This window comes from Neolamprologus multifasciatus, chromosome 9 (assembly GCF_963576455.1).
Source record: "Neolamprologus multifasciatus chromosome 9, fNeoMul1.2, whole genome shotgun sequence".
NCBI classification, from domain to species: Eukaryota; Metazoa; Chordata; class Actinopteri; order Cichliformes; family Cichlidae; genus Neolamprologus; species Neolamprologus multifasciatus.
This window is the reverse complement of record NC_140447.1, coordinates 3,815,512-3,837,523: the sequence shown is the minus strand read 5'-3', so window position 1 is coordinate 3,837,523 and position 22,012 is coordinate 3,815,512. Positions and strand designations below refer to the sequence as shown.

At 42.8% G+C, this 22,012-nt stretch overlaps 1 pseudogene; it reads right to left on the bottom strand.

Annotated features, from left to right (window-relative positions):
• Positions 1 to 3,520: 3,520 nt before the first annotated feature.
• Positions 3,521 to 14,828, bottom strand: LOC146510829 (uncharacterized; annotated as a pseudogene).
• Between the last annotated feature and the right edge of the window lie 7,184 nt (positions 14,829 to 22,012).

Sequence of the window (22,012 nt, the reverse complement as noted above, 5' to 3'; positions counted from 1 at the left end):
GCTGTTCTTGACTTTTCATAAATACCCGTGTACGTGTGGACGTAGCCTTAAATAACAGAAAAACAAACCATCTTTATGGCGTCATTATTTTACGTGTAGTTGGGTTTTTTTCTCCTGTGTAATAATATTCAACATTAAAAAGAAAAAGCGGGTTTAAAACCACAAACAGCTGTGGGATGCTGTTTGTCCGTGATTTGAAAGGAGGAACAAACTGCGGCAGGATCAGCCTGATGTTATTTGTATCCCGCTGTAACTTTACTGTATAAAGAGCAAACATCTCCAAAATTTCACGAGTAGTTAGTTTTGTGTTTGTGAACTAAAACTCAAGAATATGGGATCCTGTTTGTCCGTGATTTGAACAGCCCAGCGCTGCTCCCGACGCAGGGGAAACCAATTCTGTCGGGGAGACCTACCTCGGCACTTGTGCAGGTGAAGCCAAAGGGAAGATATGCTTCATCATATTTTCTAGTCTTTGGCTTGGAGGGAAGTTGGCTTGGAAACATATTTGGCGATGCTTCATCTCCTGCTTTGTGTTTGTGTGGGAGCCCCGTCAAAAACCTGCCCATGATGCTAGCAGTGTCTGTTTCCCTCTCCGCTCCTCGTCTCTCGTCTCCAGAATTCTTAAAGTTTAGGTTCAAGTTTTGGTTTGTTTTTGCAGGTTTATTGTTTATGGAGCTTTGTCCTGTAACTGCAATAAAAAAAACAGCCTCTTTGAGTTTACTCCTCCGTCTGAGTGTCCTGCATCCTGCTACAGCCGCTTCAATGGCTGCAAATATTTTATTCTGTCTTCAAATGTTGTTGGTGCATTAAAAATAGTCTTATTTTATTGTTACTGATATGTACTCTATTGTTATTGACTGAATATCCTTTTCCATTCAACCAGAGTTAGCATTGTGTTCATACATGTTAATAAAATGGGCTCAGTGACAATTACTGTTTCAGTTTATTGAGCCCATAAGACTCTTAACTTACATCACAAATGTCCAGTGTCCTTAGATAAACCCAAGAGATTTTATTCTAGTGGTAGCATGAGACGGAGCCTACAGGTAGTACAGTAGTACTACAGGTAGTGCAGCTCATCCAGGATGGCACATCAATGCGAGCTGTGAAGGTTTTCTGTGTCTGTCAGTGTCGTGTCCAGAGCATGGAGGCGCTACCAGGAGACAGGCCAGTACATCAGGAGACGTGGAGGCCGTAGGAGGGCAACAACTCAGCAGCAAGACCACTACCTCCGCCTTTGTGCACGGAGGAACAGGAGGAGCTAGAGCCCTGCAAAATTGCTGTCCAAATTCAGGGGAAGGATGCTTCATAGGATCCTTCGACGGCCGGGTAGGACGGAACTGAGCAGCTGTGAAATTGGACAGCCTTCTAGCTTCAAGTCCGCCCTTACTTCCATTTTTGTCCGCTCACTAACGCCAAAGCGCAAAAACTGAAAAATGGACTGAGAAATGTTGCTCGTACGTTAGCCTCATCAGAGCCAGTCATATGCAGGTAAAATAATCTACCCTAAACTACACACATTTAGGAATTACTTAGCTAATTTAACGGATAATGTCACTGACTGAATGATTGCTGGTCATTCGTACACATTCACCATATTATATAAAATAAACTAAATGTCCTTGAAACTGAGAGGAGAACATGTTCTATTTATTTCTTATCATTCATTGGATCTTGTAACATGTTTGTGTGCATAGAACAGCAGTAAAAATGCTGAAGCTGAAACAAGTAACACGACAAGCTTAGTTACACAGATGAAGTGTGTAAAATATAAGTCACAGCGCATTAGTGTATTTTACGTAAGCCTAAAAATCAGAATAATGCTTGGATCCCTTAAAATAAATGAAATCATGCTCTTCCACTGTTTATGTTGTTCTCCACCTTTTCCTTAAGCAGACGAGACCCTGATACTGCAGGATTAACCTGAGTGTCCCAGTCCTGGACCCTTTTTTCAACCCGGAGGATCTCAGGCCTTCATCTGCCTCAGTACAGTGCCAGAGACTTCCTGTAAGCTCCTGAAGCTTTTTACAGCTAGTTAGTTTTAATATTACTCTTATTATTCTTTCTGGGTCACAAAATAAACGTTTAACATATTTTCAGGCGAGAATGTAGCTGTGTAAACCTCAAATATCTGCTGTTTATCAAGACGCCACATATTTTCAAAAGCGCTGCAACGTTTTCGGAGACGTCTGTTAGCCACTAGCTCGATAGCTAGCCGGGGACTAGGCTAACTAGAGCCGTGAGAACACTGGACTCCCGGCAAATCATTTTCAAACCCACTGCCGTCTTTCGCTACTCAGGTTAAACATGATATATAAGTCACTTAGATAACTTAAAATGTTATTGTTTGGCTTTTTTTAGTATTTTATTTGTTCCTGAGTAAATCAGTTTGGCTGAGATTAAAGTTATAGTTTTTACACAGCTGAATAAACGTCAAGCAGACAGCTGATTATCAGAAGTGTGAGATGCTCGAGGATTTACTCCGGTGTCCCGTTATATTTTAGATAGCAAGGAGTTTATTAAACTTGACCGAAACAATCTGTAAATGTCATTAAAATTTAATAAACTATCATCTTGTCTTTATTTTTAGTTAGCACAGACCTTAAACACTTAAAGCTGTAAGCTAATGATAGTTATATAAGAGCAGATGCTGCTGGTGCAATAAGCTGTACGTTTTACGTCCAATGGATGATGATCTGATTAGTCGACTGTCAAAATAATCGTTTGTGGCAGCCCTAGTGCAGGAACAGGTCACTCAGCTTAATCCTGTGTGTCTGGTGACTCCGTGTTTATGTTTTGTGTTTGTTAGTTTTTTGAGTTTTCTTTTTAAAATTATTTTTCTATTATTATTTTTATTTATTTATTTTTCTTTTTTGTCATGTTTATGTTTGTCATTTTACTTTGGCGGTCCCTTGTGTCAGGTCTGTGTCTCTGGCCTTGTCTCCTCTTAGTCTTGTCATGTGTGATCAGTCCCAGCTGTGCTCTCCTCCTGTGTCCCATCCCCTCGTTATCCCTCAGTGTTTTTGAGCGCTGTGTTTCTCTCTGTCAGTGTCGTGTCGTCCCCTCGTGCTGTCTGTTTCCCGTCTCTGCTCCTTGTTCCCAGAATTCTTAAAGTTTAGGTTCAAGTTGTTATTGACTGAATCTCATTTTCCATTCACCCAGAGTTAGCATTGTGTTCATACATGTTAATAAAATGGGTTCAGTGATAATTACTGTTTGTTTCAATCAATTCATTGAGACCACAAGACTCTTAACTTACAATACAAATATCACAATGTAACGAAAAGATTCAAAGGAAAGCATCTCTCATTTAGAGACTAAATGTTCCACAATTTGGGGGGGGGGGAGTCAGTCCATCCGCTCCCAGCTCTCCTGCGCCGTTCTGTCCTCGGCCTCCCTTTGATGCTGCATATCCTCTTTGATGAGCTTGAGCAGCTCGTCGTCCCGATCCCTTCAATTCCTCCCTTCTGTGGGTGGCCGACCCTCTTCCTCATCAGTGTCCGATTCCCTTTCATTTTGGTCACCCACTGGCCCTGAACTGAAAACATTAACGAAGCACACAAGACTATCAAAGTGAAAGGCACGGAGACTCGACAAGGACACGCTGCAGACAGGGAGACAGAGACAAGAGTAACTAACAGTGACGGGGAGACAGAAGACAAGCCAACATGGAGACAAGGGTGACTCGACATGGACCGACACAGAAAACACAGACGGACGATACACAGGCTAAGATGAAACACCGAGGGAGAACTACGATCAATAAGAGCTTAAATGAAAACACTCAAAGACTATTAAGCCAAAGACACAAACACTGGGTCATCACACCCAGCACAGTGACTAAAGAGCTATTCTATTCTAGTTACTGGGGACATTTCATTCTTGCATGTACCAACTTCCTGTTTCTCCCTCAAAGTAAAATAAAAACGCACAATTTATTGTTAGCACTTGTGCCATCACAGGTTCACACAGAGCCCTCTGACTCTGTATCCTGTTGTCACCAAATGACCAAGGAATAATCTCAACACAAACAACACGGCCATATCCAGCTCAACAATGTTTAAAGTGCTAACATTAATTACTTTCCTCTGTCTGACAGCGGGGATCATTTTATCTGTTTATTTAGCATGCACAACATTTGTAGTCGCCTTCTGCACTCATGAAAGGATAAAGTTACGTTGAAACCAAGCACACCATTGTTTTTCTTGTGACATTACCAATAAGTTTGATGTGTCACATGGCCCTCTTCCTATTGGGGAAAAAAAAAAAACAAAAGTTGTATCCAAGATGGCCGACTTCTAAATGGCCACCATGGTCACCACCCATCTTGAGGAGTTTGCCCCCTCACATATACTAATGTGCCACAAACAGGACTTTAATATCACCAACCATTCCCATGTTATTACGGTGAATCCATATAAATGGCCCACCCTGTAGATGTACAGAGATGTGGGTGAATGTGCCCACCCTGTAGGTTGGTATTTGTTGCCTTGACAACAGCGTCCACTTGAAACATGCAGAGATCAGCAATCCACTCTGAAATGTCCACATCTTGCGTGACTTGTGCTGACATTATCCTTTTTTTGTGTTGCTGGTTGTTCTTTTTCATCCTGGTGAGAAAATGTATAAATTATATTAAAATAAAATGAAAAATAAAAAATTTTAACTAACAAAATACAGAATTCATAACATTATAAAAAGGCTAAGAATGATCAATACAGTGATTATTGACGTCCCGGGGCTAGCGATGTTTCCAGTCGGGCTACCAAAATCTATCTCAGCCCTGCCCGTCGGCCTATTGTAGGAAGGAGAAATATGTGTCAATGCTTTTGCATTCTTTCGGAAATGTAGCTGGGTAATTATGTCATTGGCATCGGTGAGCCACTGTCAATATGTGACATATTGAAATTGCGTTTGAATTTGCGGGGTTTTTTTTTTTGCTTTCACTTTGCAATCGCGCGAACTGTGTATAGAGAGCGACAGTACTGATTGGTGAGTGACGATAATTTGCACACCAATTCCTCTGACATCGTCTTATCAATCGTTAGCTTACTATGCAAACATGACAAGTGAAATCTCCCGCAGCTTAAACATGTGAGAGGTTGATCGCGCAGAGAATCGCTGAGCGTTATGTGAGTGCGTGTGTAAAAGCAGCAGGATATATATTTTAGTTCTGCTGAGCCAAATAAGACAGGTCAGGGTGAAGAAGTGACAGCCAAAGAAAAGCTTTCCACAAAACGGAAAAGTTATGACAAATCAGACTATAAGGCAAAAAGAAAGTGCAGCTTTATGGTTTCATGGACAAAAGAATTTCTGTGGCTGCATTATGACGAGCTAAACAACCAGGGCTGCACATAAATGGTCCGCAGGTGCGCATTCGCTGTCAAAATAAAAAACGCGCACAAGATAAGAAGTTGCAACGCGTTTTTGCGTACATAAGATTTTCTGGAGGAGGACAGACATTTGTTTCGAACTCTTAAAGATGTCGAAGAAGCTCCTTTAAGCAATTACTTTGGTGTTCCTCCACCGCCAAAGAAATGTCAGAAGGAGTCCGAACCACAAAAGAAGCGCGTATTCTTGGAAAAGTGGTTGCAGGCAATGTTCCCTCTAAGCTGCGCACGTGTGCAATTGCACACTGCTGGCACAGTCTCTGCGCACAGAAAATCTGTGTTACGCACAAAAAAAAAATCTAACCTGAATTGAAATTAAAATTTCAACAATTCTGTTTTGCAGTGTTAGTGAGTGACTGGCTGCTCCCGTATGGGATCAGAACGATGCCACCTTATCCCATAGTCCAGCCAATTCGTCCAACATTCGTATATACGCAGCTAATCAACGTGGTTGACAGAATATGACAGCGTCCTTATATGCCGACACCAGTGTTTTAGCAAAGCGGCTGATGTGGAGTGAAGCCACGTTAATGACAACGTGAACAACCATTGGAGATGTGAGCAGGACAGACGGAACAACTGACGGACAAAGTGTGGACTTTATACCAGTTTTTAAATTGTCTTGATCGGCCACGTAAAACCAGAGTTATGATAAAAATATCTGTAATGTTTGGTTTTCTTCCTGAATACTGTCGTTGTTTATATTTACTGCGGGAAGAAACGGTAAAAACGGCGTTTTATAAGGAAAAAAGCTTGAAAGCCTGTGAGCAAAAACAACCCCGCCCCCTCTCCCCCGCTGCCCCTCTCCTATTTGTCCAAAAAAAGTACCATGTCGACCAATCAAAAATGATATGGCAATGTGGCATCTAGTTGTTAAGAAATGGGGGGGAAGTTTTAGGAGTGATGGCGTGCTTTGAGATGTGAGAGATTTGCGACATTTAGCGCAAATCTTGTGTAGTTAGTGTGTTGTGTAGTCAATAGTTTTGTTGTGTGTGTCAGAACAATGAGGCGACTGCTGAATGTAACAGGTGTTACAGCAGTGATACATCTCCTGTTGTCAGGCCTGCAGGTATCAGTCTGTTGTTCTCCTTCATCTCATAGTGGACAGATATTATTTTTTGGAGTGGCACAAATCATTTGAGTGGCATCAGATTTGATGCAGAACAGCTGATTGTTCTGTAAATAGTTTGAAATGTTTATTTTAAAAAAACGCCTTGGCTGCATTTAAAAAAAATAGCTGCAAAAAACTTTGTTGTTTGCCAAACTGAGTAACTTTTTTTGAAGAAGTTACTATATAATTAATTTCCCAACATTGGTCATTATTTACTGTATTATTGTGTTGGGATCAACAAGAAAAGATTTTTAGAATATCAACAAATTAAATCCATAATAAAAAAGAAATTTAAACCAGGTCAAGTTGAACTACAAACACCACCACGTGTGGTTCAATTTCTTACTCTTAAAACCCCCAAATTACTTTCCAAAATATACAGAACACTTTCTAAAACAGATGAATCAATATCCCTTCCTATTGCAAAATGGGAAGCGGATTTATCAGTTAACTTAGACCAAAACTTCTGGTCTCAGATTTGCTTAAAAACCTTTCATCTAATCAGAAATCCCAGTCTTCAATTAATTCAATTCAATTCAAAAAATACTACATAGAGTGCACTATACAGGTCATCGGATGTTCAAGATGGGCTTTACGTCTACCAACAACTGCTCACACTGCCAAACCAATTCACCGGACAATTATATCCACGCTCTTTGGTTCTGTCCACCAGTGCAGAAGTTTTGGCGCGAGATATGTGAAGACTTATCAAAGTGTCTGAAATGTAACATTTGTGTGTTTGTTGGGCAGCTTAGATAATGTCACTACAGATAAGAATATAGCCCATATGGTTTTCACTGCCCTATGCATAGCCAAGAAAACAGTCCTCATGAACTGGAAAAATAAAAATAATCTTAATTCTAACCAATATAGAAATTATCTATTAGATTACATTAGTCTTGATACAGCCTCTGCCACCACATCAGATCAATCGCTCTGGGCTCCTTTGATCAGCTCCATCACCTAGTGGGGGTGGGGGGGCATAGTTTGGTCCCGCCTTCACTGTTGTGATTGGTGTGGGGGTAGGGACAGGCTTAGGGCATTGGGGGGTTCCCCAGGAGCATCTTCCTTGGGGGACTCAACCTGGTGTAGCGGTCATGGCCTATTAAGGGCTCTGTTGGCTCTTAGGTGACTGTTTCCTCGTGGCTGCGTGCAGCGGGGCTAGGGGAGGGTCTGTGCTGACGGACGGGGGTTACTGACCTGGTAGCCTGGCTGCCCCTGGGTGGGTCCGGGACGGGCGTGAGGTTCTGGGGGCGCTCCGGCTCTGGCCTGGGGCCCTGGCCGGGCCTCGGGGGCTTGGGTCCTGGTTGGTGTGTTGCCGGCGTTGTGGGTGGGCGGGTGGGTGTATGGGGGCCCAGCCCTGGCGCAGGGTGCCGCCGGTGCGTTGAGCCACCTGGGGGGGCTCTTCAACTGGTGGGGGAGGTTGTCACACCTTGCAGGAGCTTTCCTCTCTTCAGGAACTCTCTCTGCAGGAGGGGGAGATACAGGAGAGGTGGAGGAAGATCTCAGCCTGGGCGTCTATTGTCTTATGTAGTCTGGAAGATGAGTGGATGACGGGGTGGGTGCAGTTTTCTCTGTGGTGGGGTTGGGTGGACTGTCCCAGGCTCTGTGGGGCCGGGCGGCGCTGCTGCACTGGGCCCCGGTTCGGATGGGCCTGGGCCCCCTTTCCCTGGCGGGTCGCGGAGTATGGGGGTGCCTACTGGGGTCAGCGGGGGAGCTGAACCCATGGAGGGGTCACTTGCCCCTCCCTTCCTTCCCACCCCATCTCCAGCTGCCTCCCTCTTCCCGCTCCACCACAACCACCCACACATGCAGGGCCTTGGAGTAGGGGTGTGTCACAAGGGTGCAGAGGAGGTAACCCCCCCCCCTCTGTCCCCCTCTGGCTGCCTCTGCCTCAATTTTATCTCACAACTTAGACATTCACATTACTCACACTCTCATTACACATATATATATAGGATCTTGGGGGTGGGCACGCTACACGGACTCTAAAAGACCATCAGGGTGTACACCTCACCCCTGGCGTCGTTGCCCACCTCTCAATTTTAAATACATGTAGACATTGAGGGCTAGCGGGAGGGGTTATGCGCTTACCTGCTGCTCTCTGGCAGGTAACTCCATGCCCTCCTGGGTTTTAAATGCACCTTAGAACACACATACATCAACACTACAATAAGCGGGTGGAGGGAGGTTTGGAGTCTTCTCACACCCTCGTTCTCTGTGGCCTGCTGGAGTGGGGGGGCTAGGAGGAGGAGTTGGCCGTCCGACTGGGGTATGGAGTGTGGGGCCTCCCTGCTGCTGCGGAGTCGGGGCGGTCTGCTTCTCCCCACCGCAGGGAAAAAGGTAACACCACCTGGGTCTGGGTGCAGTTCCCCCCTCCAGGGGCAAGTGTACCTAGACCCGGTTCGTAGAGTACGCTTGGGGAGTGTGATTGTGTGTACAGCGTCTCTTTATGTCTGTCTCCACGTTGGTTGAGTGTGGAGTAAGTGCATATGAGAGCATGAGGGTGGGGATGGATGTTTGTATCTGTGTGTGCCTGTATGTCTGTGTCCATATGTCAGGTTGGGTATCAGACGCCACCTCTCTGGGGACATCTCAGGCCCTCCAAGGTTTGGAGGCCTATCTCCCCCCCCACCACTTTCCCTGCCGGGGGCGGACTCCCTCAGACATCGGTGCGTTGGTGGTTCTTTGTGTCCGGGGATGGGCGTCCAGGTGCACACCAGCTCACTCCTTGGTGGCTGCTTATCGGAGCCTGGAGCCTGGGGCTCGCTTGGGCCACTTCGGAGGTGGGGTGCCCTCGGCCTCTCGGCCTGGGGCTCGGTCACTCAGGCGCAGCTGGCTGGCGGCGGAGCTCACGGGCACGTCACTGCAACCCCCCCTGGCTTCTGCTCCGCGGCTGCTGAGTGACCCCTCATCTGGGACTCTCCTCAGCGCTTTCTGGGACAGTGGCACGGCTGCCCCTCTGTTGGTCTTCCTTGGTCTCTTGTGTTCTGGGGGCCTCTGGATGTCTGGAGTCTTGATCTCCTCCATACCTGCTTCATGCCCTGGAGAACGGGGCTGTGGCCCCCCCACACCCTCTAGCAGATCATTACATGAAGGAAACTTTTAAAAACAAGCGCGTCCATGCTCACAGGTGTACACACGGGTGATCACACACACAAACTACACCCTTTTTGGCTCCTACCTCAAAGCACACTGTGTGCTGTCGATCTTACGTGCTGCACAATAATGTTTAATATTTAGTATTTACTGTTATATTCACATACATCATTGTGACGTTGTTTATTCTATTACTCTTGTTTTCTTCTGCTTGGTTCTTTTTTCTTTCTCAACAGGTGATCCAGGTGATCGATATATGTATTTTTTTTTTCCTGCTTATTCTGTTGGTTTTTGTTTTTTGCTCTTCTCCCCCGTCCCTCTTCTCAGCTCTTTTTCTTTCCCTCTTTCTTTCTCCCTTTTCTTTCACCCAGTCAAGTCTGTCCCGTATTCAGCAAGTGAAAATAAAATAAACAATAAAAGGTGAATCAAATGGACCATTACGGCAAGGCTGGGATGGTCAATTTGGTAAAGTAAATCCGTTGGGCATCTTTCCTCGCCTTTAGACAATAATTCTGATGGCAAAAGAGCCAAATGGGACAGGCAAAAAAAAAAAAAAAAATTCATAGATGAAAAAATGGTGACACCTTACCTGTTTGACTCGTTTCCCCATCATAGGAGTAACAGAAGCCTTTTTGCTTTCTACTTTTTTTCTTCCACTTCTCGGTCTCCACTCGGTAAGACTGAAAAGTACACAGCAAATTCAAAAGTGTTAAATGTTTTGGTGTTAGTAGTCTTAGAGTTAATTTTACTCTAAGTAGAGTCACATTCTTTTAATGTAACTCTGAGGTGTAAAATGATAGTAGTTAAAATCGAGTGTTAAAAATGAGTGTTTCTATTTCAAATCTGGAGGTGTTACAATGGAAACATTAACTCTTGACCTCTTAACTCTGAACTCCTACAGGGGCTATGACACTAATAGAGTAAATTCACAGACTCCGCCCCCAGCACGGCTCCAATCGAAGCTGAAGTGAAGCCGTTTCAGAACATTTTGCTCTACATATTTGAGTTGTTTGCCATGCTTGGTAAGTCATTTTTTCAAAGATTGTTTCAATTATTATTATTAGCTTTTACTTCTGTGGCTCTTTGGAGTTGAGACAAAGCTGTGTGAAAGGCATTAGCCGTGTTGCTCACTGATAGCACCGCTCGCTGTTTTAGCTAGCTGAAAGGTATTGTTTTCGGCAAATACCACAGCCTTGAAAAAAAGCTTGCATGTGAATTTTCGGTTAAATTTTTTTGGTTAAATACACCTAAAACAATGTCTAGAATGTGAAATGTTGGTATAATGGTGCTACTTGAAGCCTGAAAACGATCTCCCATAAAAAACGAGCAAACAGCAGTAGCAGATGTCCTGACTGAGTTCTACGTTAGCATTTAGATCCCTCCAGAGTTTTGTGCACACGGTTTTACATTTAGTTCAGTACTACCTGTTGCCCGTGTCCTTATCTTTTGGGAAAATACTTTACACAAGTAATGTCTCAAAAAGGATTCCTTTTTTTTTTTTTTTTTTTTTTTTTACTGTGCTGCAATTGATTTGTGCCATTAATTAGTGTCAACTAATTTTTATTCAATCTCCACATAGGATATGCTTGTGAAGATGGAATATGGGGGAGAGCAGAAGTGCGTTGCAGTTCCACAAAGTGATGAATGAAGGACATGCATATTGTATTTTGTATTTATTGAAATAAGTGATGAGAATGCTGTTATTTGCATTTACCAGCTCACCTATGTCAGACCTTTTGATAAACGAAATTCTAATGAAAGTGAGAACATGTACACTGTTACATCTTTCAGAAAATGTTTTGAAATTGTGGTGCACAGTTCAGAATAAATGTTTTTCAAAAACCATTGCGTCTTTTTAGTAAATGTTTATTTCCAAAAGAAATTTCTAGAAGTTCAGAACAGTAAAATTCCCGCTTTTTAGAATTAATTAGAAGATAACTCTTACGTAGTTAAACTAAAATACTCTTTGAGAGTTAATATATAAACTCTTAACACCAAGTGTTAAATTATCAACTCCAGAGAGATTTGGTGTTTAACACTAAATCAGAGTTAACATACCAACTCTCCAAAAAGAGTTAAATTAACACTCTCTGGTGTGGACCCATATAGACACTTTAAAAGTGTTGAAATCAAATCTGACAGTGTTAATTTGGACATGCTGGATTTGCTGTGTATAATTTTGAAATAAATAACATTTATTGGACCATAAGATGCTTAATGCTTCCTGTCTTTTGTTGAATTACAGTTGTTACTCAAACAATCTCCTTGATTTATCACATCAGAAATGTCATTCTCACCACTTGTAATGCAGTTCTGAAAAAGTTTTTTAATAACACATAGTCACAACGACAGTAACAAAGGCATTTTAGAGTAAGTATGCACAAAAAACTGCCAATTTCAAATGGGAATGAGAATATGCATTACATATTTGAGAAATATGTATGAATGACTTTCGTTGTGAAAAAAACGCACTTTACTTCTCCTATTTAAACCTCACCTTCTTCCTTTGTTTCCCTACATCGCCATATTCTCGGAGAAGAGCATCATGTTTCTTTTGATATATCTGCACAAAGTCATCTAGTCTAGTGAGACGCCTTCATGCAAAACGAATCCTTTTCAGGTCCCATTGACTTTTTTCCATGATCCCTTGCGTTCGATTGTCTTCAGTCTAGTTCTGAAAATGGTAATTACATCATTTACAGTTTGTCCCAATACAGCGTAATGTTTCTGTGGTGCGAATAAGGCTTGCCGTGCAGGTGCGTCCGCCCTCCCTGCACGGCACCGCAGACCACGCCCCACCACATACCCCCATCGCCCGATTGAGGCTGGGGAGCCATCCGGCCGAACCTACTCCCCCACCGCGAGTGGAAGAGGGAATCAGCCCCGACAGCTGGCGCCCCCAGGCCCCTGCCAAGCGACGGGGAGGTGCGAGTTCAGGTGGCCCACAGCGAAACCAGCGGCGCAGGCCAAGCTGGTTCGGAAGTCGGACCCGTGGCAGGTGCACCCGGCGCGGCCGGCACAGTCGTGAGCCCCAGCTCACAGGTGGCTGGGCAGAGGTGTGGCGTGTACTGGCCTCTGGTGGTGGTGAGGCCGGTCTGGCGAGCACGGCGATCTCAAGCGTGGCGCACGTTGTGACTATTTTTTAACTAGGCGGGCATGATTTCGGCCACCCTCTGGGCCAGCTCCTCCATTCCCTGGCTCCGATACGGACGGGACCAAAGATCATAATTTAGAGCCATTTTATTGATTTCACATCACACCACAACACACCCAAACCCCTGAGTCCCCGTGTTTTTAATTAGGCGGGCATGATTAAGGATGCCGTGCAGGTGCGTCCGCCCTCCCTGCACGGCACCACAGACCACGCCCCACCACAGTTTCATTTACTGTGTTAACTTATTCTACCTGCTTCTTCAACTGCAACACATGATTGTAGAGTTTACTGAGAAAGCTGTACGCTGGGCCTTTCCCATGCTGTCCAAGGTCTCCTGAAGAAAAACAGAATTTTTAATCAATAAAGCACTTCAATAACTACATATAGAACGAAGAAAGAAAGTGTACTTTATTGATCCCTGTGGGGAAATTCCTCTCTGCATTTAACCCATTCACTCAGTGAAGCAGTGGGGAGCCATTGGGCGCCCGGGGAGCAGTGTGTAGGGACGGTACCTTGTTCAGGGGTACCTCAGGGTAGCTGTTCAGGGGAATCGAACCCCCGACCTTCCGATCATGGGGCTACCACTCTACCTACTGAGCTATCCCTGCCCACATATAAGTGTTGATTTACCAAAGCAAGACATACCAAGCAGCATTCCTGACCACAAGGTAGCATGTGGTAGAAAGTACTTTGAAATACTTGAAATGAATGCTGGGGCATGGTACACATTCATTGGTCCAGTCACATCAAGGGGGGCACTGGCAATTACTTTGGCAAAGTGCTGATTAAGTGATGAATGACCTATATCTGTCTGAAATAAAAAGTTAAATATCATCTAAGTACAACCTTTTTATTACTAAAGAAGATCTTTGTGTTAAAAATACACAGAAATGTACTACAAAATGATGTTATTGGTGTCACACAATATCATGAACACAATTAATATCTACCTTATAGTCCTCTGGAATGATGTCTGTGTCTTCAGCATCCACATTCCCCGTCTGATCGATCAGCATTTTGAGGTTCCGTAGGTGTGTTTCCACTGCATGGACTTTTGAAAACAACTGTTGCACATATAATGATGCCATCCATTTCTTTCAAGTTTGAAGAACAGGCCAGTATACGTGCATGCCAAATCTGTAGTGTTTCTGTAGTCTATAGCGAAAAAAAGCATATAAACATACATACTAAACACAAAGTTTAATCATTAGCAAAAACAACACTAAAAAATAAAATAATAAAAAATAAACACAAATTAATAGAGAGGAAATAGCAATTCAACAATCAACTACAAGGGCAAGAACACTAACACCACATAAATACTTAAATCAGAAAAATAGCACTCGTACTCACAGACTGTAGCACACATACCTCTTTTTGCAAAGATCCTTTGCGTTTTTCATGATGCGACTTAAACACCGGTGGAGAATGGGTATGTTGAAGTTGTCTGTGTCTAACTGTCCTGTGATAACCTGGAAGTATCGCTTCAAAAGGTCTTCCAAACTTGCTCTGCAGAATGTAATAGCAATGGACTGAAGAAGCACAAGTGAGCCATCACACATGATCATTACTGGCCTTTTGTTTGCCCTGCTTCCATTCATGTAAGCTCTGTTTGAAATGCTTGAAGAAAATATGTAACAGAAGCAGTGGTATGGTCACGCTGCTGTTGGTAAAGGTGATGATCCCTTGAAGGGACTTCTCACTATAACTTCATACACATAGTACGGAGTAGCAGAAGCATTATCTTTAGAGATAATGCTTCCAGTTGCATCAAAATATACTATATCATCTTTGCACCGCTGGGAAAACACTGAAAGGGGTTTTTTTTTTGGACCACAGCATTATCCCTTTTGGATGCAGGAGCACTCTCTGAAGGACTTCATTTGGAAGTCCTTGCTGTCTGTCTACTAACATTTGCAGACTGACCATCTCATTTAAATGAGGTCTCTGTTTTTTATTTTCTGTGGAACCAGGCAATATTTTTCAAGACATCTTTAGATGGTGCCTCATCCTGACACCCTGCTTGAAAAACTTGTTCTGGTCTTTGATTTAGAGAATCCAGCCCAGGACTTTTGTTTCAAGTTTTTCCGCTATTACATCTCTGGACTGTCCACGCACAGGTCTTGTTTTAATTTCATTTGTGTTGTGGCACACCTCACCTCCTTGGATAAGCACATCAGCCTTCAGGGTTTTTTCGTCTTTAACCTCCACTTTCACAGTCACTGGACAATCCTTAAAACGGCAGTATGCCGCACATGAGAATACAGCCGTCTTAGACCTTGACTGACTGGTGTTGATGGTATGCCTCTTAAATCCAAAACTGCAAAATGGGTGTACTGACTTAATGCCAGTGGCTACCACATTAGTCCACTGCATACCTTTGAAAAGCCTCCCTTTCTGTGTGTTTGTTGGTTTTTTAGGTCTTGCCAGTCTTTCTGGTCAATGGAAAAAAAATGGCTGCTGTGGTAAAGAGTTTTTGTAGCATCACTACTGTCACTTTTGTTGGATGAATTTGTACTACACTCCTGTAACGCAAAAAAAAAAATGTGATTAATAATAGGTGATGTAATTTTATGAAAGCAACATAATCAGTAGTTATTATTTTATCTGAAAAATACTTTACCTTTTCGAGGGATGAAGACGATCGTGATGGAGACACATCAGTTTGTGGCTGTTTCGATTCAGGAGAAACATTTTGGACAATGCCATTATCATCACTGCCCTCCGTCACAGCGACGCGCCGAAGGCTGTCCAAATTTGTAGACTCCTCCGAATGCAGCCGACAAATGCATCCTCCTTTTCCCCGAAATTTGAAGGATGGGTCGGGTGTGTCCTTCGTGGCCTACCATATCCCAGAATTCATAGCGCGGCCCAGCCAAACTCCAGTTTCCAACAATGGTGGCCACTACTAAGTTTTAAAATTACTCTTACTAATCTTTCTGGGTCACAAAATAAAATTTTAACATATTTTCAGGCGAGAAAGTAGCTGTGTAAACATCAAATATCTGCTTGGTTTATCAAGATATCGAATATTTGCAAAAGTGCTTCGACGTTTTCGGAGCATCTGCTACCCACCAGCTCGATAGCAAGCCGGGAGCTCGAGGGTCACTGATGCGGCCGAGAACGGCACAACTCCTGGCACATCATTTTCAGATCACTACGGAGTTTCGCTACTCAGGTTAAACGTAATATATAATGAATGAATGAATGAATGAATGAATGAATGAATGAATGAATGAATGAATGCTTTATTGGCCATATGCAGGTTGCGCTGCAGAGGAATAGAACCCCCCGACAACATAGACATCACATGGGGATACAGGTCGGAGATCGGCAGCGTTACAGAAAAACACTGAAAAAGTACACAACAATGGGAAAGTAGAAGAGGAAAAAAAGAGACTCTACTCATGCTGGCACCTATGGGGGGACAGCATGAGAACAGGAAACAAAAAAACTCCTCTGCACAGAGAGCACATAAATGTCCACAGTACAACATTGGAGCACGTGACAAGCCACAGGGTTGGGTAGGGGGTGAGGAGTAATCCGAACGAAACACAGCAGTCATCCTGCACAGCGCTACCATTCCAGCGCGGCACACAGACCCGCCGTCTTCCCCCACAGGAAACAAGCATCGAAGGCGTTTGGAAAGGGAGGGGGATGAGTGCGTGCTTATCAGTGTATGTGTGTGTGTGTCCAGAGTTCAGCTGAGATAGTGTCCTCCGCCCTGCCAGGCTAAGTAAACAGTCTGCTAGCCAACCCAGGTGGCCTTGCATGGGATGGGAAGAATATTCATCACACAGTCGTTATCAGGGAGTGTTTGTTCGGCTCTGCAGCTGGCGCCGTGGTGTCCGCATGCTGATGTCGTTGAATTTTTCTTTTATGCGAGCAGCTCAGGAGAATTTCAAAGCTGTTCTTTAACACTCCGACACTGGTCTCTCAATCTCCCGTTGGAAAGCCGCGAGCCTCCCCATGATGGTATCAAACTTCTGTTCCATGGTGTTGTCATTCTTTTGATTCTGAGACCTCACAACTGCAGTGAGCCGTTCTGCGATGTGATCCAACTTTCGCTCAAGGGTCTCGTTTTGAGCAGGCCTCTCTTTGATGTATCCCAATATAAGCTCAATGGTGTTATGTTGAGTCTAAGTGACTTCATATAAGTCACTTAGACAACCTAAAAATGTTATTGTTGGGCTTTTTTCAGTGTTTTATTTGTTCGTGAGTAAATCAGTTTGTCTGAGATTAAAGTTATTAGATTAGATTGGATAAAATAAAACTTTATTAATCCCCTGGGTGGGTTCCTCCGGGATTTTCACACAGCTGAATAAACGTCAAGCAAAAAACTGATTAAACAGAAGTGTGAGACGGTCGAGAATTTACGCCAGTGTCCTGTTATATTTTAGATAGCAAGGAGCAGACGGTCGAGTTTATTAAACTCCACCGAGACAGCGGTGACGCTAATCAGAAGGCTAGACCGTCCAATTTCCCCAGCCGTTTACTTCCTGCCTACCTGACCTTCTGAGGACCCGGCCCACGTAGACCGCGAAGGCCGGGTCCTCAGGAGGATGCAGCCCATGAATTTGGACACAACTGTCTTCTGCAGTGTGGACATAATGCAAGTAAAACACTTCCACACACAAATATAGATGGTAAATGGACTGATTCTTATTTAGCGCTTTTCTACTCTCCCGGATTACTCAAAGCATGTATACAACATGCCTCATTCACACCAACTCATACATGCGCTTCTAAAGTCAAGTGCAAACTAATAAACATTCACACTCCGATGAGCACATCGAAGAGCAACTTGGTGTTAGTATCTTGCCCAAGGATATTTGGCATGCAGACTGGGGGAGCCAGGAATTGAACCACCAACCTTTCAATAAGTAGTTGATCTGCTCTACCACACTGTAAAAAATGTTTGTGACATTAACAGTAAAATGTGTAAAATCTTGACATCACAAATGTGTAAATAGAAAAACAAAAAAGCAATGTTTAATTTACATCAACATCTTGTAAATAATACATATATACCTGTAAAGTGTTAATTTTACAGTAGGAATATGTTTTAAATATCAAATTTCCTTGTTGAATTTACAGTTTACTGTTTTATAAACACTGAAAAATGGTAATTTATAAAGTGAACACGTACAACTGAAATGGTAACAAAATAATGTTAAAATTACATATTTTGTTTGTTTTGTTTTTTTTTTAATTCAGAAAGTATCTGTATTACATTTTACAAATTCATTCAAACTCATTTACAACGTTGGTCACATACAGACCACTTTAAGTGGACTAGACCAGTACAATTTCTGTCAGTGTAAAGAAGTTATCAGAGATATCTTTATATGACAGTACAATTTCAACAGTACTTGTCAGTTTTTCTACATTTTAAAGACAAACTGCTGTAGTAAATAAAGGAAATCCTTCAGCATCAGTCTTTAGTCTTAAATTGTAATAAATAAATGTTAAAAATGACCTAAAAGTTATGACAGCCCACTGGCCAGACTGTCATGTAATTATAAAATAGAAAGGTTTCAGTTTTGTTGATTCATGTCCTGTTTTTTTACTTACTTTACTTAATTACTTTGGTGTAGTATGAATGGTTATGGGGGAGGTCTTTTTCAGTGGGAGAAAAATCCAAAACTTGTTAAAATCCAAAGCTGGCCAGTGGGCCAGACTAGAGTCTGTGCTGGGCTGATTATCTTCCAAATAGACAGCTGGTCATCTCCTCCATGTTAGTCATTTCTTTACTTTTGCACCACGTTCAATCATTTTTAGCCAGATTTAGTAAAAGTTAAATTAATCATTTGCTCAAATGTTTATTTTTTAATGCCCAAAGTGTGTTAGTATTTGAAACTACACGAGCTCTACCTTGGCAAATCACTGAGCGTGAGAGTTTCTGTTCTTTGATTGGACTACTTAAATTATTGCGGGAGTAGCACGCTTGGCGGCTCGTGCCATTACGCGCTCAGTCTGCGAGCAGAGTGGTGGAGATGTGTATACGTTCAGATATTCTGCTATTTTAACACGAGCAAAAGTTTTGGTAAGCTAACATTGCATTTTCTGTTTTCTTTAAATACATGAGAGGATGTTTTCCAGTAATAGTATTCATGGCGTCTGACCGAGCGATAGGCTAGTCCTATTTTTTCCTTGCTGTTTTCAAGCAGTGCTTATTGAAAGGTCATAGGAGGTTAGTAACCTAAAACAAATGTGCTGTCGACAGCTACAATGATTTTGTGCTCTTTTTGCAACAAAACGCTGAAGACGTTGAGGGTTATGTGCTGCATTGTAGAGTTCACAGGAACGACCCCCATCATTTTTTCAAATGCGTCGGTAATGAATGCAGGCGTACATTTTATGCTTACGCGGCCTTTAAAGCCAGTTTCTATTGGGTTCACAATGTACCTGCACCCCCTATTGCTGGTAGCGCCATTTTTACAGACTTAAAATGTGCCACTACACTCTGTGAGCGCCAATTTCACACAGTGAAAGAACTTATATCCCACTTAAAACAGCATATAATGGAGGGGCGACCTGTGGCATGTCCAGTAACTGGTGGAAAAGTATGTTCTCTGTGAAATCATCATTTACTGCGCATATGTCCAGAAAACATAGAGAATGCTCTGTTGAAAGCATAAGCAACATATAAAGCAGTCTTCTGCTGTATTTGCAGGTGAAGATGCTCCCCAGAGCTTAAATGAGGCAACAACAAATGAAGGCACCGAACTGCCACATAATTTCAGTGAGGCCTTCCTTAGGAATGTGTGTTTGCTTTACCTAAAACTGCAAGGGCACCTCCTTCTTCCAGCTTCAACAATACAGACAATTGTTGAAGAGATGCAAATGACTTGTGCCCAACAGATGACACTATTGTTAAAATCTGATTGTATTAAGGAGTCAGATCTGTTTTCTACCTGTCATAAGGGCCCACTGAGAACAACATACACAAGAACTCAGACATTCAAAAAGATATTCAAATACGTAGAACCTGAAAAATTAACATTAGGAAATGATGAAAATATGACACCACGGTTTGCCTACTATATACCAGTGAAACAAACACTAAGCAGCTTATTAGAATCAGAATTATGGAAGAATTCAGTGTCACAGTCTTGTGAAACTGACCTTGAGGCTTTTGGAGACATAAGTGATGGACAAAGCTTTAAGTCCAAGTTTTTCATTGAAAATCCAGGATGCCTGAAGCTAATTCTGTACCAGGATGCATTTGAAATCGTTAATCCTCTTGGCTCTGCTAAGAGAAAACACAAAGTGGTTGCAGTCTCTGTCAGTGGCAAATTAGCCTGCTCATCTGCGGTCCAATACTGATCACATGTCCCTTGTCTTACTATGTGGAGAGAATGACCTTAAAAAATTTGGAAAATGGTATAATTTCTGGTGATGAAATAGTCAAAGCAGCTTTGTACAGCATTGCTGGTGATAATTTGGGTTCACACAACATTGGGTTTACTGAGAACTTCAGTCGCTCTGAAACTCACTTCATGTGATTTCACAGTATCTGCAAAAGTATTCAGAGTAATGATCCAAATGTCTGTGGTCCACAGCGCACACCTGAAAGCTACAATTCTGCTGTGGGCGATCTACAAGCTGAAGGCAGTCAAGAGATCAAAGGGATAAAGGTAAACTCTGTTTTTAATACCTTGAAATCTTTTCATGTTTGCCAACCTGGTTTACCACCTTGTTTAGGCCCTGACATCTTTAGCCTATGATAGTGCACTGTACTTGAAGTATTTTATTAAGACAAAGAAATGGTTTACATGTGCACTTTTGAACCGGCACATTAAACAGTTCAAGTACAAAGGAGCTGATGCGCTAACAAAGCCGTGTGCTATCAACCCAGATTTAACCAAGCTTTCAGGTCAAGCCATTCAGAACTGGAATTTCTTAAGGTTGCTACCTGTTATAATTGGTGATGAAATCCAAAATCCAAAGGATGATGTACGGCAGCTAATGCTCCAGCTTAAAGACATAGTTGAAATGATTTGTGCACAAAACATGTCACTGTCACAGGTGGCCTATCTTGACATTATAATCCATGAATATTTGGATTCAAGAAAGTGTTTATTTCCAGAGAGTGTACTAAAACCTAAACACCATTTCCTCCGTCACTATCCTGCACTTATTTTGAAATTTTGCCACTTGATTAGGTTATGGACTATGCGTTTTGAAAGTAAACATAGTTACTTCAAAAGATGTGCCAGGAGTTTGAAAACCTTTAAAAACGTCTGCCAAACCTTATCTGAAAGACATCAGATGTTTCAGGCATATCTTTCAGCTGGGCCAGGATACAGTCAGTTTCTGCAAGTGAAAGACAGTTGCACCTTCTAATCCTTTAATTGTCCCACAAGGGGAAATTTGGTTGTAACAGCAGCCAAAAAGACACATATACAACAAACAGTACACAGGACACAACAGAAACATACACAATCTTTCTTACATATTTACATTAAGGACAATAGTTACTATATACAGAGTACTGTACAGTTATTAAATAAAATAAAGATAACTACAGATAAGAGGCAAACCAGGTTGTAGTGCGAATCGGTTAATTAACTTATTGCAGTTACAGCATTGATGTAAACATCTGTTTGTTGGGAGCAGTTCTGATTGTACAGTCTGACAGCTGCAGGGAGGAAGGACCTGCAGAAACACTCCTTCATGCATCGAGGATGCAGCAGTCTGTCACTGAAGCAGCTCTGCAGTTCAGCAACATCTACATGCATGGGGTGGGAGACTCTGTCCATCAGAGATGTTACTTTGGCCAGAGTCCTTCTGTCTCCCACTGATAGGTTTGTAGCTTGAACCAATTCGCTGGAACGTTGAAGACAATTTAATTACACAGCAAAGCAAGACACGAAGTAGGCAAAGTTCTTCATGTTTCTCGTGCACGGGAGAGAACCGGACAAACGCCGTTCCTTCGCTTGACCCCAGTCGCTCTCGTCCGCTCCCCCGTAACACTGCTCTTTATTGAGGTTACATGAATATGCATAGGTTCATTAACATATGACGTCTACATACAAACAAAGAGTACCTGCTGTGTGTGTGTGTGTGTGTGTGTGTGTGTGTGTGTGTGTGTGTGTGTGTGTGTGTGTTTCAGAGGTGAGGAGGTTCACTCGAGGAGACAGAGTTCCTGACCAGACTGGCTCCTCCCCTTCAGCTCACCTGTCTGCACCTCCACCCTGACTGAGCTCCACCTGCTTCGTTGTGACTTCATCTGTTCTACGTGTTCGTACAAAT